General features: G+C 44.0%; 1 long non-coding RNA gene and 1 pseudogene across 1 annotated transcript; both read right to left on the bottom strand.

Annotated features, from left to right (window-relative positions):
- Window positions 1–253: 253 nt before the first annotated feature.
- On the bottom strand, window positions 254–3302 carry LOC118925194 (uncharacterized). The gene is made up of 4 exons (XR_005029950.2): window positions 3188–3302; window positions 2734–2788; window positions 2283–2440; window positions 254–1126 (listed from the first exon to the last, which is right to left on the bottom strand). It is a non-coding gene; the product is annotated as an uncharacterized LOC118925194 (long non-coding RNA).
- Window positions 3303–15629: 12327 nt separating this feature from the next.
- On the bottom strand, window positions 15630–16644 carry LOC118925195 (etoposide-induced protein 2.4 homolog; annotated as a pseudogene).
- Between the last annotated feature and the right edge of the window lie 1845 nt (window positions 16645–18489).

The raw sequence follows: 18489 nt of genomic DNA, 5'->3' as shown, positions 1-18489 counted from the left end.
TTCATTCCCTTTTCTGAGGATATCAGCATTGTAATCTCATCTTTAGTAGTTATGAGGAAGCCACTCAAGTGATTTCATCCATAAAAAGTGAAACAAATGTCTACATCAAGGTGATTTTCTCTTTCTATAAATATGGAATTTGTTCACATCATATTTTAAAATTCTGTTTTCATCACTTACCCCAATATTCAGAATCTCCATCATACTAAGATAGCTGAAAGAATTCCAAAGTACATCTCTCTATAGGTGGGAGAAATCACATTGTTTTTATTTGTTTGAATACACAATGATCATTGTTAGGCATCAAGACCTGCTAACAGATCCCAAATCCAAGGAATCCCAGGCTCCAAGTCCTCCTTGTTGCTATCTTACCTATCTTAACATAAATGAGTAAGGGTCCTCTCCTGCCCACGCAGCTCAGTGCATAAACATCCCTTATTCTCACCCTCCCAGCCCAGGGCCCCTCAACCAAAGAACTGTCTCCACATAAGCCACAACAGCAGAGTCCACATGCTCCTATTTTGGACTTCTTTCCTTGTCCTTCCTGGGTGTAACTGAAGAATAAAATCCAGGGAGGAGACACATCAGAAATTGAAATTTCTCATTTAGATCTAAAAAATCTCTACCTCACTAGACAAGCCCTTCACAAACTACCAATCAGAAAACTGGCAGCACTTTTAGCATCTAGCCCATCACTTAGCACATAATAGGTGCATATTCAATACTGAATGAATGAATGAATCTATGCATTTCCATCTCTCTCTGACTTCAGCAAATGTCATCATGAATTTTGATAATTTAATATATTATACATCTATATTTGCACTTTAACAGGAACCTCCCAAAATCTTAAGACAAAAGAAATCATCATTGCTGTGAAATGCCATGGCTACTCTAATAATAGGATTTCTGCATGGGTCATTTTGCATTCTGAGGCCGTCCTAGTCCAGGTCATTAATGCGAGCTTCTGCAACAAAAACAACCCTGAAATTTCAGTGGCTTAAGACAACTGTTTTATGTCTAGTCCACTTCACATTCTGATGCTGGCTGGGTGGCTCTCCCTGGTGGACTTTTCCAAGGTTTGGCCTCAGAGACTCCAGGCTCCTTCCATCTATGGCTTTGCCTCCTGGAAAGGAGAGGGAGAGAGCAGAAGACCAGGAAATGTTAGTGGCTTGGGTCACTTCTACTAGTATTCTGTTGGGGAAAACTAGTCAGATGGTCCTCCGCCTAGATGCAGGGGCACTGGGAAATGTGCTCTTCTTGTGTGCTCAGGAATTGAATGCATACTATCACAAAGAGAACCACAGGCCCAAAGGTGGAGTCACTCATTCTGATGGCCCTCTGTCAGCAAAGCCAGACTTAATACCCAACCTAACTGCAGTCTCAGCAAACTCTACCCCCCTCCCCAGTGTAACCTTTCATCAGTCAACAGGGAATTTCTGGTTAGCACTAGAAAATTTACTGATAACTCCTTCTGTTCCCCTGAGGAGAGTGACCTTACCTAAAACAATGTATTCTCTGCTAATAATTTCCTTTGCTCTGCTCTCTCTCTACCTTTTAAAAACCTTTGCTTTTTTGCAGTTCAATGGAGCATCTCCACTTGCTGGAGGAAATGCTGACCAATTCATGAATCATTTAATAAAGTCAACTAGATCTTCAGACTTACTTGGTTGAGTTTCGTTTTTTAACAATACGGTTTGGTGAATACATTGCACTATCTTTCCCAGACAAAATAAGGAGAATTTCATGTCAGGGCCTAAGACCTTAACCTTGTAACCTTTACCCTATTCCTTCTATGCACGTCTCTCAGTGTGGACACATCATGCATATCCTCTCCATCAGTGACTTAGAAATAAATTATTTTGCTATAACCTGGAAAATGATAGTAAGCTGACCGTCCAAGTAGAGTTATTCCATGTAAATAATCTACTTTCAATTTCCAGAGCTGTATTGCTTATGTGATAAACATTGTCTAGATTTAGTAAATATTTGCTATTGATGGTGAAAACGATAGCAGTGATTTCTCTGCCTGATCTCTGGCCATAACCCTTTCCATCTCAAACTCTCCCTGCTCTTTCCAGTTTCCCTTTGCTCAAGTTCCCAGTTCTACTGGGGGAAGTAAAGTCATTTCTATGGCTTCCTCATTTCAGGTCAACATGAATTTTCTGTTCAAGTCAATAGTTTTGGTGCTAATGCTAACCTTCTGTAGCTATCCGCTCCCCTTTCACTCCTATTCATTATGTATACTTCTCTTCACATTGGATGAGTAATTTCTTTCTTACCTGTCACCCACTACAGATCTGTAGGCCTGAGTACCACTCTGTGTGGCACAATCAACAGCATACATTGAAGCCAGAGTCCCATATCATTAGATCCTCGATGCTAACAGGGTGGTCTCCTAATCAGCTGTTGCCACTGACCTCAGCATCTTCAGGCATTTCTGGAAAGGAGAGGATTCTACTGACAAATTCTTTCCCCGCTTCCCAGTTAGCTGCCTGTACACACTGCCTCCCTCCTTTCCAAGTCAGGGATCACAGGACCTTGGGGAAACCCAAAGCGGTTATCAGCTGGAGAAACAATGAGTTTGTCAGCATTTGCTGAGAATCTACTGTTTGCTAGACACACAGTTTCTAAGTGTTTTCAGTGGATTATCTCAAAGAATCTTCAGAAGGCCTAAGGAATGTTACCATTTCTTGTTTACAGATGAGAGAACCAGGAAGTTAAGTGACTTACCCTAGGTACATACACACTACGATCTGGCCCACCTCGTAGAGTGGTGTGTGTGCTGCTTCAAAAGGAAAAAAACAGGGAAAGGAGGGTGTCCATGCCTCTATTCCAGAGGTGGGTGGTCGTGCACCGAGGACGGTGGGCAGACCCCCACGTGCCACGCTTCCCCTCCCCGGGCCTGCTCTCCCGCTCTCCTGCCCGGACCCAGAGGCAGGGCCTCCCTCCGCCACATCTCCATAGGCTATTCCAACTCTCAGCAGCTTAATGGGTTAACTTAGTTCTGAGCAGAAAAGATAAGGAATCTGGTTTGGTATTTAATCCAGACAGCCTTCTTCCATCCAGTTTTACCATCAGCAACACTGGAACTATTAACGTGCTGACTCTGATTACTTGGTAAGGAACCTCAGAAGATAAGCCACAGGCGGGTTCTTGAACCCTTTTCCTCAGGGACACAGAGTACCTCATTCCGGCCATGCGGGGTGACAGGGAGGGGCCCCAGCGCCCCCCACACCCAGCGCCGGCGCCGGGCAGGGCAGCTGGGCAGCCTCACCGTCTGCGCCGGGATCCGCTGTCACCACGACCCGTGTGCCCGAGCATGCGCACTTGCTCCTTTAACAATGTGTGGTGTCGTTGCCCACTCTGCCCCTCCTTCCTCTCATGAAGGCCGAGCGCTCTTCTGCAGTGCACAGCTGCAAAGCACAGTCAGGCTGACCGGACTCATTGTCCATTAAAACCGCCTCACTTTCTTTCCCTTTATCTTTAAGAACTGATTCGCAGGGAGGGTGGATTAACCACTTCCTTTCTATCTCAGTGAAATGCTTCCCTGTTCGGTTCTTAGAACAATTAAGTCAGAATGATGGAGTCTTGCAGTCTTTATACTATGTTTTGCCCTCCTAGTGGCTCACAGTTACAAAAGTCAACAAATCTTTTCAGAAGGGGCCACCAACGCTCCAGTGACAGGAGCCCTGCCGCCCTCATCTTAGGCTGCAGTGTGCAACCCCCTCCACATCTACTCCCACCATAATGAGACTAACTGGCAGAGAAGAGGGATAACCTAACGCAGGAGTGATTTACACCACCCATATAGTTCATCTTTGTTTTCAGAGTTTAAAATCACACACATACACACACATGATGTTTACTCTGTGGCCAAACACATAGAGCTGCAACAGGTTTGACAACTTAAGTAGCTAATGTCAGGTACTATATTGTTCCACGGTTTATCGTGTCTCATTGTTGCCAGTTGTTTTGTCCCCTCTGAGGTCACAGGACACTGAGTGGACATGGCACTGGGGTGGAGGTGGAGTGGGACAGATGTTCCTCCCTCTAACTACTGTGTCACTGTGGACACCTCTTAATGCTATTAGCAAAATAGTTTATACGGACAAGGAAACCAAGTTGCTGAATATCTAAGGTGGGTGTCTGCATCTCCCTACCAGGATCCTATGAGAAGAAGAGATAAGAAAGTAGAAAGGTACTGCATATCAATAACAGATTTTTGGTGCAGAGGCTACTACTGTTGCATGAAAGCATAAAACCCACATTCTGTGCAAGAATTCCAACTTCTAGATTGTTTTTGAGCTGTAATTTGATCTCTGTCACAAGACAATCATTATCTAGACTATGTATGAGTCATCTACACCAAAGCCAGCTCTAGTGTTTATCTCACTCTGTTGGAGTTACTGACTTGCATTCTTCCAGAAGGGGCTGTGGCTTGCCAATTTTGTATCTGCAGCCCTTCTAGATCTTCTCTTCCCTTTCTCCTTTCCCTACCCTGCCGTGTGCCTGCAAGACGAGGGGTTCCTTGCCTTGGGCTTCTGATTGGATGCAGCCAATGGAGAGCATTGGCAGGAAATTGAAGGGAGGGAGGAAGCAGCAAACAGAGCCCCTTCCCACCAGGCTTAGGTTAGGCTATGTGCCTCTGCTGAAGGCCGAAATGGCCATCAGGCAGCTCTCCTCTGGCTGTGGCTCTCACTAAATCTCAGGTGATTATCTCTTCCTTTGCCCTTCTGGCCTAGAGGTAAAGCCTCTGCTACTAGCCTCCGGGTGCCTTGGCAGCCTTTGTTAAAAGTTTCCTTCTATCGTGACACTGCATTTAAAAATACTCTCTATTAAACTGTTCTCTCAACCCCTTTTGAAAAAATTCTGTTGCACGTGTTTTATGACTAGGATCCTAATCAATGAGGATGCACATAAATATATATGTAATTTTGCATAACTTTTCTTCAACATGATATAACAGGAAAATACATGACTGACCATATTGGGATGAAAACTGACTCAGAGGTGACACTCTTTCCAAGACCATGGCACTTGAAAAGCAGACTTCACCTTGAATCCCAGCTCTGTAATTTGCTAGCTTGTATGCAAAATCCTCCACAAATCTTCCACACACATGTACACAATGCTTATACCCAGGATGCTTACTTCTCATCCAAAAGAGCAGCCCTGGTGGTTTGCTCCACACTCTCAGAGAAACCCCTGAGACTCCACAGTCTTTCCTGCATTTTGGTGGCTCCTGCTCTTTACACATACATACACACTCTCACCCAGACACACACTCATAGACGTACACACATACTTCACACATTCACAGACCCATACCCACGCCTGTACACACAGTCACATACACATACACACACTCGCACTTTCCCTCCAAGATAGCTCAGAAAAATGAGATCAAGAGGGATTCCAGCTTCAGCTAAATGCTGTGCTCAAAACCATTCTTGCCTACGCACATGATCTTCCTCAACCTCAAGAGTTGAGAAAGTACAAGTGGCACACATCACCACCATTTTCTGCTGCAACATGAATAACACTGAGTTCAGAACAAAAGCCTACCCACACGCAATCTTCACTGAAATTATTTAAAAATATTCTATGAAAGATGAAATTATTATCTTTTCCTGAGTTTCTGCCTTGCCCATGAAACTGAAATACAAGTGTTAACCAACAAATTTTCAAGTATTAGAGTAGATTTTTTTTAACAGAAATGGCACATTTTTCTAATGCTTTGCAACTCACCCTGTTTGGTCCCAAAGAGTCCTATTCTGTCCTTGTTGTCAGGACAAAATGATGCTGTCTCCAAGTCACTACAAATCCAGACGCGTTCTGAAATTAGTACATCTGCCCTCCAAGTTATCTGAACTTTGCTGAAAGGTGGGGAAGTGCAATCAGTGCCCCAAAGGCAGGTCCTCTATTCCTGATCCTCTCTCTCCTGGTCACACATACACACACAAAAAGTACTGGCATTTGCTGGTACTGTATAGTTAAAAGAGCATTAACATATCATGGGGCATCTTGGCATTGGGATGTAACAGTGAATATTGATTGAAATGGCATCCTGGAACTGTGTCACATGTTGTCCATTCACCCGTTTCCTTCAGTTTGCCATCAGCCTGTGCTCCTGTGTATCTGTGCTATATATGAATCATAAGAAACAAATGATAAGTACAATTGTCTTAGGTGGGTTCCCTGGAAGCAAGAGAGAGGGATTCTTGCATAAAAGGTTGGTAGAGAGAGGGTTCTCTTACACAGGCATGGAGAGAGGGAGGCAGGAAAAAGAAGCTGGGCATGGATGAGGGCTCAGTGCAGTTGAGAGCTCAAAGCTCTGAAGCATGAGGGCACCACAGAGTTGCTCCTCCTAGAGGCAAGAGAAGGAGGAGCCCTTAGCTTCCAGGGCAACGAGAGTCAGAAAGCCAGGGACAAAGCTCTGGATGAGCAGTAGGCTTTGAGCTGCTGGTGGCCAACGCTCCCAGCAGCGGGGATGGTGCAGGGGCTCCAGCCCACAGAGCTGGTCTGGGCAGGTACCAACAGCGTCTGTGACACAGAGATTTTGCAAATCTGGGAGCCATGGAATTCGCGATCTGCACCCTTGCATGTGTGAAGAAGTGTCTTGAGGTAGCTCTCAAAAAGTGCTCCCAAGTTCACCTGGGAAGTTGGGGCTGCAATAAGCAAGAAGAACATTAGTCCAGCTCTTATTTCCTCTTTATTTGTTTTACATATTAGGTTTCTAAATAAGATTATAAATGAACAAAGTGTCACCCAATTAAAAAAAAAATTTTTTTTTAAGGCTGAAAACCACTGATGCACTATGGAATATAAGTGCCCTGGCATCTGGGTCACCATCCATCTTGTTCCCTGAGAACCCCCAAAGGCTGGAGGAGGGTGAACATGGAGTAAGCCTTTCATAAATATCTGTGTAAAAAAGTCAATGAAAATCAATTAACCAATTTAATCCTCACAACAGGCTTAGAAGACAAGGCAGGTGTTTTCTCCCACACTTACATAGGAGGAGACACAGTTTGCCCGTGCCCACCTGGGTTTGTATCACTGGTTTGGTAACAGTAAGTACATGTGGGCTCTGATGTGTCCATGACCTTTCTCCCTACCCATGCTAAAAGGTGCCCAGAAATGAACAAGCAGCAAAAATGACTTAGAGAATCTGAGTATTTCATGCATTGGAAGAGTAACAAATCTGAAGTTAGTATCTTGGTATAAAATTAAAATAAAAACCTCTCATCTGATCTGAAGGCACCATGACGGACCAGTGTATGGGGACAGCTGTCACCTATTCTGCCACATTCACTGGGTCTGGGGTACAGGTCCCCTAATTCAATGCTATGATTTCTTCCGCCAGATCCTATTGGTCTGATGGTTTTCCTCTCTTCTCTTATACCCTTTCTTCTGCCCCCACATTCCCAAACATTTGAGATCCAAAATCTGCCTTTAAAATGTCCACACCCTGCCCCATGAGAAGTGCTGAGCCAACCACCTAAGCCCCCTGACTCAACACGGCTCCTATTTCCTGTGGGGAATCACTGTTCCTCTTTCTGAGCTTCCCCTTCTTCAGGCCACAGGGACAAGGAGGAAGCACAGCCTGGGTCAGGCTGAAAACAGGAAGTGGGTGGGCTCAGGTCCCCACCTGTGACAATAGGAAGCCAGGAGTCAGTCCACGGAAAGCAATCGTGGTGCATAGACTACCCACCCAACCATTAATTTGCAACCCCTTGGGGCCTGGGCACCTGCCTCATGTGTAATCCAAAAGATAACTGAGTGGGGTTGGGGGGTCCCAGCATCCCTGGACTTGCCCCCTCCTCTTCCCCTGGGGGCCCCGTGGGCTCTCCTCCTGCACCTTCCACTCAGTACTCACTCCAGGAGCAGATGGGTGTCCACCTGGTGCATGATATCCGAGGAATCAGAAAACCTTCCCAGCCAGAAACCCCACCCATCAGAGGTTCCATTTGGGTTAATTACCTTCATTTGCAAAGCCTATTTTTAAAGCGGAGAAAAAAGTTAAAGGCAATCACATGGTGCCCCACTGCCAAGCACGCAAAAGGTACGCTTTGAATCTGCCAGGTGAGGCAAATACGAAAATTATGCCTCTTACCTTGCTCAAGCAAGAAAAAGAACAGGAAAGAAAGAGTATTTGACAAATTAGTAATTACAGATGCTAAAATTCCACATAAAACAGTGATGTGGAGAGCAGGAAAATCCTCAAAGCACTTCCTAATTTGCCGCTTTCCATTGTTCACACCTCACAGGAAAACAAAATGCAATACAACAGTCAGAGCAGCCCGATCGGGATGACTTACTTCACCATGTGTCTTCTTCCTACAGTATCTCCCAGGCAGAAGCATGGGCAGATGGAACAAGAGCTCAGTGTGAAATATGGGTTCATTAAACATGTCTCCCAGTTCATTTGGGATGATCACGAGCTCAAATGTTCTTTTCGAGGCCCTCATTATACACTGAAACTGATCAGAATGCGTGTATTCATTTTTAGATAAGAAAGCAAGGTCATGACAAATAGCTTCAGAAAGGTGATGTTTTACTTTCAATCAGTATAAAACTAGGTTTAAATACCTTCTCTGCCTTTTACAGCCAGGTGACTGGACAACTCAAACTCTCTGAGCCACAAATTTCTCATAAGCAAATGGGGTAAATGCTCACTAGTAGTACCTGGTGAGGAGTAAATCAAGTTAGACAATCTATTTAAGGCTGCTACTAAAGAGCCTGGGACTTAAAACAGATCTTCAGCAAATGGTAGCTTTCACTCTTTTGGGAGCATTCCGAGAGAGGCCCATAGACGTGGGACACAGGCTCTAAGAAAAAGTTCTACTGGGGGAGTTGTAGACGGCCTCATCATCCATAAATTGAAGTAACAATCTGTATACATTGCCTTCAGGATGACATGAGAGAGCACACAACACAGCTAGTGCGTGCCGCCTGTGCCACAGGTGCTCCATGCTGCCTGCTTTGAGGCTGTGGTCGGTCGCTGAACTTCCTAATGCCAGAGAAAGGTTGGAGGTCCAGGCACCTTGAGAAAGATGATCCCACTGAGGAGGAGAAAGCGAAAGCCACTTGGCGTCACTCCTTTGATAATTCTGTCTGAGGTCTGCTAAACTCAAAATCATATGGGGAGGCTGGGTCAAGGCCAGAGGAAAACAGACCTCAAACCTTCAAGTCCCTCTTGGCTGTCTTATAAAATTCTCTCTCAAGCACTTAACCTTCTAAATAGGGGCTGAGAGTCAGTAAAAGGGGCCCAGAAGTGACAACACGGTGCCGCAGAGCAGTCCCTGGGATGGAAGTAGAATCCCTGGGATGCAGTGTCTTTGCTGGGACAGTAAGGGCCTAAAAATCCTCATACAATGACTCCAAACTGAAAAAAAAAAAGAGTGACAAGAGGAAGAAAATCAAACCTGAAATTATTCAATACCAAATTATAGCAACTACCCTTTGGCAACAGCCATGGAGTTAAAACAAAAACAAGGGCTGCTGAAACAAAATAGTCTCTGTCCCACTCACAGTTTTTAGGCAGGAATTCCAGGTGCTGCTCTACTGACCAAGATACATAGCCACACTTTCTTTTTAATTACTGTAATCCTAAGTTTAACTACCTCAAATGCAAAAAAGAAAAGAAAACCCTCTGTTGGATGTTTTCTACAGGGAGAACTGAAAGGAGAAAAAAAATCTCATAGATTTTATTTTAATGAGCAAAGCCAACTACTTAAAACTCTTGAGTGTTAGATCTAGAAAGAGAGAACCTGGCTTCACTCTAAAAATTGTGAATTTAGCATTTAGCCCTCTCACTGAGAAAGAAGAGAGGATAGAGAAGAGAGGGTATTTGTCCTGGTATGTAGCTCTTCTACAAGATAACCCACATCTGGAATCATTAGATATCAAAAATGAAAAAGCACCCAGAAGACCTGTGCTTGGTGAACCGTGTCCTCAGGACCATTTTCCTGCTCCTAAGTACAGTGTGTGCATGCATGCATGAGTGTGTGTGTGTGTGTGTGTGTGTGGGTGGGTGGGTCTGTGTGTCTGTCTGTGGAGAGAGAGATCATTGACAAGTTGAGAAGGGATATATATTCAGGGCTTTCCTCTTCTCTTTACTGGAGAGAGGTAAGCATGTGTGTGCGGTGGGCAGAGAGGGGGCAGGGGTGTGAGGAATGGGGGAGGAACTGGGGGAGGGTAGAGCGGAAATCAGAAAGACTAAACTTTCTCTGGCTTAGAGTATGAAGAAAAGCTTGCTTGTGCTCTACCAGCAGCTTAAGATCAGGCCCCAGCACAGGCAACAGAAAGCTAACTCTGACCTGGCAATGGGAAACGCCAGTCTAGAAATGCTAATCAGATATTTTCCCTGCAGAATCCACTGATAAAGGAGTTACCTCCAGTATGGACTTGGCCATGAACTCACCTCCCAGGGGTCAAGGGCCTCTTCTCTGAGACTGCTTTATGATCTTTAGATCACCAGATAGTTGGGCATTGGAAGAGAGATAATATGGATTACCAGGGCCCTAGGCTTGACTTACACCAACTTGATTTGACCCAGAGTTCCGAGAAACAGAATGACCTAAGCAGCTCTTACTCTGGGGTCTTCTTGTATTCAAGCTTCCTTGAAAGTAGTAATGAAAGTCTGAGAAATTTCTTTAAGATTGTGTTTCAAAAACACTGCATCTTTATCCACCTGCTCTAATGCTGCAAGTACGTAATTACTAGACTCTTCAGGATTTTTGTGGGGGGTTTTTTCAGCTAAAATTATGTCAATTCACTTTAGTTATATACACAATTGGTGATTTGCCTGAAAAATCCAATGTGTGAAAAATCCAAACATAAATTAGAATGGTTCCATACTTGATGGAAGTATTTTTTACTTTGTCAAAATATTCAGTGTTTAAATATTATTAAAATATTAAATATTAGCATTTAAATAATAGTATTAGCATTTTGTCTTAACTTTTTAATATATATTGAGTCACAATAAGCTTGTGCTTTCGATTAAGTTGTACACAAATGTTTTAACAGACAGCTGGACTGGGAGCCTGATTAGCATTCTTTTTGAATGTGAGAATTTTAATGAGGATAAAAATCTCAACCTAAAACTATCCTATCTCTATGTAAGTAAATGGACATCTTCCTGTTTTTATAGTGATTTTATTTTTTCAAAATTTTACAGACAAAAAGCTGTACATAATAAACACATTTAACAATGAGTTTAGAAATAAGCATAACAAAAAAAAAGCAAAAAATTTTTTAAAAGAAATGAGCATAGCAATTTTAAATAGTGATAACATGTTGATTTGCTCAGAAATTTCTCATGTAGATTTCTATTACATAACTTGTAAAAAATATGTACACAGAGGATGAAGGGCACTGATGGAGCACATGCCTACAGCCCCTCCTGCCATAGGCCCAGGGTAATTTACATTTGATTTGAAGCCACATCCCCAGCAATTGGATTTGGCATTAGGTGGTTGGGATTGGTACATGGCCAGACCAGGAGACGTCAGACTGTTCTTTGTACTTTGTTTATTAGAATTGACAAGTTGGAAATTGTCCTGAATAGTAGCTGTGGCATGTTCCACATCTGGGCCCAAGAGGACTGCAGTCAGTGTAAACCCTTCCTGCCGAAATGACAGCATCAGATTCCTTAATGGCTCTGACCTGCCAAACCAGCTACAGGCCTTGATTTCCTGGGAGAGAAGACACACATGTCTCCACTGCTGACCTACTCTCTTAACAACTCTCTTTTTCTTGGAGGACAAATTCTTGGGATAATTCAAAATATAGAGCTTAGAAAACTATCTAGGAAGCAACATTTTTGATTAGCACTTATTATGTAGCTTGTTGTAATATATTCAGTAAAGGAAATAAGGAAGTGATTGTTCCTTTAATTCAGAAACACAATGAGAGAGGGTACGTATAAGATGCCCCCATACTTCACAGGTATTTAAATGAAAATAAAATTTTAAAAAATCAAGAAAATTGCAGGACCAGAATGGGATCACTTAAAGGTTAGGGTTCCAACAAATCAAGATTTAATACCCAACCTAACTGCAGTTTCAACCCCCTCAGGAATGTAACATTTAACCAGCCAAACTGAAATTTCCTGGAGGTAATCCCCTGGGAAACCCTTCCCTCTTCCATGGACAATCATATCTAAACAGTGCATTTCTTGCTAATGCATTCCTTTCTTTTTTTAATGCTCTTTGCCTTTAAAAACCTTTCTTTTCTGTAGCACGTAGGTGCACTCTTTACTTGCTGGAGAGGATACAACCATATTCGTGAATCACTTAATAAAACCAATGAGACCTTCAAATTCTTGATTGAATTGTTCGTTAACTCAGGATAGCAAAGAATCCTTAGTCTTTTCTGAGACCTCACTGTTTAATTCAACAGGATGATCACCACATAATTATTGAATAATGCCAATTTATTTAGTATTCCCTTGAAATCAGACCCTGAGTTAATCACTTGGCACCAGGAGTTTGTCTGAGAGTCTATACCATGCAGCAGGACGGCGCAAGTGCGAAGAGTGAGAAAAGAAGGAGGTAGAGTTCATGTAACAAAGCATAACTGAGGTAGGTCCCTGCCGTTGGCCAGTGATGCTCATATCTGCTGGAACTTTATTATGTAGTAATAAAATGTCAGATTTTCACAGAAGAAAAAGTGATGAGTATACAATATTAAGTGAAAACAGCAGGAAGCAGAACTATGGAGGGGGTGTTGCCTATCTGTTGTTTTCATCTGATCAGCGTATGTTTTCCCCCTCTTTCATCTGCTAATAAACTTCCTTTTCTCATGGGGAAACAATTTCATGTGCTTCAAGTAGTGCTGACTCCAACCCATATAATTCAAAGAACTGAGTCAGATCAAATCAGATCAAATTTAAGTACCTTACTCCCTTGGCACATCATGAAAGACAAGCTAATGAAGACATTCCTGGGCCTTTTCTTCCTAGAGTTGTTAAGGGAGAGAGCCCTTAACTTACAAATGAAATTAAAGATAATAAAGTTATCAGACACCCCTGAGTGAGAAGTTGTTAAGGTCAGAGCCAACCTTAGACATGTGCTATTATCCAAATGTTTATAAAAATAAACAAAATTATTTGCAAACAGAGAAAAACCCAGGCATTACCAAATGTTAACAGTGGTCCTGTTTAAATTTGTGGTTTCAAATTAGTGAGCTTGCTGCCTCAGAAATTTTTAAAATACAGATTCTCAGGCCTCACCCTTAGAAACTTTGACTCAGTAGTTCTGGATTACAGATCATAAACATGTATTCTTAAGATCGCCATTCAAAAATCAACAAACAGCTTTGGAAACCACTGAGCCCAGGTGAGTACATTATATGTGAATATTCCTTTTCCTCTAAGCATACTTTCTCATTTTACAACGAACAAATATTACTTGGGTAATGACTACATATCTTAAAAGCACAACTGTTAGTAACTTAGAAGATAACTCAGGATACTGCTTTTCACATTGATTCTAAAGGAAATATTACCAAGATTTAACTAGGGTTTCAGGGTTATATTTCTCCCTGAAATAGACTATTAAGCTTTAACACAGCACCTCTATCCCCATTGCCAGCTCAGTCAGTTTCCACATTGGGAAGGAAGAGACATGAGGGTCAATAGAATGGAAAGGTATAAAGGGGCAAGAGAAGGGGGTTCCTGAGAGGCTAAAGCAGTCCTTCAGTATGAGGCAGGTGCTGAGGGCCTGGAGGTTGGGGATGCAGATCCAGTCCAGAGGGTACAATGTCCAGAAGGCACCAAGACACTTACTAGGGACACAAGCCTGCTGCCTGGCTGTGTCCTGAAGGCCCTAAGATGAGAAGATGGCTGGAAAGAGGCCTTCTGCAGAGGACCTGGGAGGGGCATCGGGGTGCCACGGCACCGGGGAAAGGGCCAGGGCTCTGGGCAGTGGCTCAAGAGCAAGCCAGTGACTATAAAGTGGGTGTCTGGGTTTTAGACTAAATAGAGTCAGGAATGGCCTTCTCAGGGATCTGGGGCCATCTCTTTGAAATGTAAACGAGGCATACAGAGCCACAGACTCTGTGGGAAGGCAGGAGCCCAACTTCAGTGGGTGCCTTGCTTTAAATTGTAAAACTGATTGTCAAAACAACATGTGACGTTTGTTTTTCCTTTGGGTAAAGCCAATTAGCCAGCCCAGATGTTCATCCAATTACCAGGTGAGTTTAGGATTAACTGCATGTGACAAATGGTGTTAAGCTCTCTTACTCGAGGACTAGTTATTGTTCATCTACAGAATGTGTATGAATGGGTTGTATCTGCTTGGCTACATAAAAGGGTGAGCTTTCTTGCTGTGTTTGCCTGTGATGCTCATCAAATTGTAGTTTAATGCTTACTCAATAATAAAATGGTTTTCTTTCTTTTCTACCTTTGTGGAGAGGTTTTCTAGCCTGGAAAAGATTATGTTTTTAATTATATTTCCCCTGCAGCAATTAATGTGTACACGTGAGCAATAATTGCTGAGCCTGCATCAGAAAGACTCACATAACACAAAATACCCACTGCCAACACAAGAATCGCCAAAGTAGAATTCAATCTGCAGAGAAATCAAATGGCGACACAGGTCTTAAGAGAATCACATAAACAAGCTGTCAACATGAGGCCCTGAGGGAGCCATGCTGGCCAATAGCTCCACCTGGTGGCATCCCTGAGAAGCCTTTTGACCGCCTTGAGAGCAGCCACAGAAGGGACGAATGTTCCTTGTCTTTTGTTTGATTTTGTTTTGTTTTTCATGGGTTTCATGGATTTAATAAGTTTACCCCTTCGGTTCCTATTTGCAGCAAACAATATTCCTTTGAAATACCAGACAGACCTGGCAGCGGCCCACAGTAGATTTCAGACCTCCAGAGTTTAAAAGTTCAGGTTCTCTGAGCATTCTGGGTTGCAGTGGAGCTTGTCCAATATTGGTACCTGCCTCTAGTTGGGGAACTTTAATGAACCAGTGAAAAAAGCTTCTTTCCCCCTTTCAAAGGGAAGAGAGAAAATCACGCCTCAAAACAGCAGATCTGGCTGTGAGGTCTTCCTGTCCCATCTCTTCAGGGTTGTTTTTTGCAGTAGAGCAAGAGAGCCCCCCAAATCTAACCTGAGATGCAAGAAACAGGACAGTGATGGCTAAGACGGGAGTGGCCAGGAGCAACTGAGATACTTCTTTACCCCCCACATCTAATGTGTGTGCTTCACAGGAAAACAGCAGAAGTGACAGGTCCACAAAATACAACATCTAGAATCACAAAACTTTCATCCAAGGGTGGTGGAAGGCAGGAAGGGGACGAGGGAGGGTAAATGGCCCAGGGAGAAAAAGTATTCAAATCAGTCCAGACACAGGGTCCGAGAAATGCTAGAAAAGAGCTGAGAAAAACCTGTGGTCCTTCCAGACTCATCAGTGTTAAAAATCCCCCTACTGATGTCAGGAAGATTCTGCCTTACACACGCACCAGAGATAAAATGCCAGTTCCCAGAGAGAAGGGAATATGTAGAGGGCCCTTGGCAGAGTGGGTCCTGCCCTCCCTGGTGAAGGAGGGGACAAGGAAAAGAGCTGCCACAGCCTCCTTCCAATCCCACCCACCCCCTCGGGGTGAAAGGAGACTCAGTGGCCTGCAGCAGTCTCCAGTGGATGCAGGGAAGGGAACTCTCTGCAGAGGCTGAGTTCCCCAGGGCAGACTTCAGGTAGGCCGTCTTGTGGAAAAGTCTGTTACTTAAGAAAACCACCAAAGAGAAGAGGCACAACTGGAAAAGATATGCTTTGCCATGGGTTTCGCTTCGTTGGTGCTGATGATGAATAAAGGGAAGAGGATAGAGAAGAGCAGCCATGATACTGTGTGAGGACTGCATTGCTGTGAGGGAAGCCAAGGGCAAACCAGTCCAACCTAGTAAGGCCGGTTCCTTTCTATGTTTGACAACCTCTGGTGCATTTCGATTCCTTTATTGAGCCAACAACATTCAGAACAGTATAGTGAGTAGAGAAGGGACATATGCAGGAGACTAACCAGCTGTGCAACAAGATGGATGGGAAAGAGACTCAAAAACATCCCCTGAATGAGGAAAAGAGCCTGCAGCAAAAGGCTGAAGAGCCTGTCAGCAATTATTTTGCTGACGCTAGGGGATAGGTGAGGCTTCCTCCCTGACACCTCAAGTGCCAGATCAGCTATATCATGAAACCAAATGGCATTTACAACTTTGTTAAGCACAAAGAGGGGGGAAAAACAATGAAAATTGACCTGAGGAAGAATTCCAGCCCGACTAACATCTTGTGGTGATGGATCACCAATAATCTGGGCTGTTACTGACGGAAGCACAGGAATAAACACTCATAAAACAGGAGGAGACTGAACCAGCGTACTCCACCGTTTCATGCGCAGCCCTGACAAATTCTACTAACAATGCCTGGCTCGCTCTCTCGCCCCCTCTCCGTGGTTTGGGTTCCCCTCTGCGCCAGGGCACTACTTGCCCTTCTCCGACGCTGCTCCCCTCTCTTGCGAGCATCTAGCTTTGACACGGTACAAATTCCCCAGAGGGAGTCTGATTCCCCTGGCAAGGTCCCGGAGAAAAATTTTGACACTGTCAGCCATCACTTCACCACCCAAACTACCGACTACACAGAGGAGAGAGGAGATACCGAAGTCTCAGCAAGAAGGGCCCGGCCCTCGCCCGCCGCCGGCCCGCTCGGCTCCTCCGCGCGCAGCCGCCCGCTCTCGCCCGGGGCGCATCCAGGCCCGGCGCCGCTGCGCCCCCGCTGGGCACGCCCGGGCCGCAAGGGGCCGCTCGAACGTTACTTAACTCTTGTCCTCCTCTTCTAAGAGATAGAGATTAGCTGCCCTGAAGAAGAATCCGTGGTTGATTGAATCTGAACACCGCCTTACAGGCAGAGGGAGGACATCTTTGTTCCCAAGGGCAGGGAAGGCAAGGTTAGCCCATATTGTGGTTTGGCACTGGGTATATCTGGAGGGTATGAATAGATCTGAGTGGGAAAGGGGCAAACAGTTTTAAGATACAAATGTATGCATCTTCTTACATGCCCTCAATGACCCCTCCTTTCTTCTGCTTGGCTGGCATGCCGCTGTGAGTCCTGGGTAAAACACTGGCCCAGCAAGTACGGGATCTAACGCCCGGGAAAGCCTGGCAGACTGAACGAAACAAACCAAAGTGCAAGAGAGTTTGCTTCCCTCAGAGTGAAACATGGAGACACCAGGCAGCCAGACAAATACGCTATCTCTTCTTTCTTAGGAGACTATACAAGGCATGGTTTCTCCTCAAAGTCCAGGTAGACAAGTCCTGAGCCAAGAGCACCGCCCGCGGAATCATTTGTGCCGTGTCTTCCCAGCTCTCGGTGAGGCAGAGGCAGCTGGAGTGCCATCTCACTGCTTGGTGTCTTCCTCTCCTCTTTCTCCACGCCAGTCACCAGAGCTCGCACAGCCCAAATGAACTGCTGGCATCTTAGTCCTTACTTCAGCCTATACTTTCTAGCAAACCCAGGTTGCGAGTCAGTGTATCTCTCAATTCTCGTCTTCCTGTTTCTTTCTCTCCTTAAATGTATAAAAGTTTTTCCTTCTTTGACTTGACGTTTACTAAGAAACTGTATCATAATTTTCAGGAGAATATCCCACATTCTAGATTTGACCAATTATATTCCCAAGGGGCCATTTTCTAAACTGTAAGTTAGATGTGAAACTGGATCAGCTTGAGGTCTGAGTTGGAGTATTTTGGCAAGAATACATTACAGATGGTGCTGCAAACCCCTACTGTGTCACTTCAACAGGCACACAGTGTCTAGGTGTCCCCCTTTGGTAAAGTTAAAATTGATTAGTGGTTTCAGGCCAACTACACAGAGGAACCCAAATGGCATTTACAACTTTTACATTTATTACAAAGTAAAATTTAGTGGCTTTAGGACGCATTGATTGACATTGCCTAGATTCCTTATTTTATTAGGAATTACAAAATGGCAATACTGTAATTTTAACAGCCCACCTTTATTAGTTTGGCTTCTTATAAAAGGAGGAGCATTTCCTTATCAACAATTCGTTTACCCTAAATTATAGGTTGTGAAGGAAAAGCAAGACAAATGTTTATTTTGCTTACCAGTTTCCTGATAATTATTTGGTGGCTATGAGCTCTTTTGTAGTATCATTATGGATGGTCACATTTAATATGTTTCAATTCATTGGCAGATAGTAAAGGGGAATCAGCTGAGAAGATTCAATTGAAGAATCATCAGAAAGGTCACAAAAATGTGTGAGTATTTTCAGCCAAGTGAAATATTTTGAGGAGGAGATGGTAACCAACTGGGTCAAATGCTGTGGAGGCCAAGTAAAAGGAGGACTTGAAACTGGTGACCATGAATTCAAGGTGAGGTGAGTGAGCGTGGTGGGGCGTTTTCTTCAGGCATTTTCATTTGTGCAGGTGCAGGTGTGGGTTAGACAGAGGGACGGAACCAGGACTGCGGTTTC

The sequence above is a fragment of the Manis pentadactyla genome, chromosome 2 (genome assembly GCF_030020395.1).
Source record: "Manis pentadactyla isolate mManPen7 chromosome 2, mManPen7.hap1, whole genome shotgun sequence".
In the NCBI taxonomy this organism is placed as follows: Eukaryota; Metazoa; Chordata; class Mammalia; order Pholidota; family Manidae; genus Manis; species Manis pentadactyla.
Note: the sequence above shows the minus strand (reverse complement) of the source record. Positions and strands in the feature narration are given on the sequence as shown.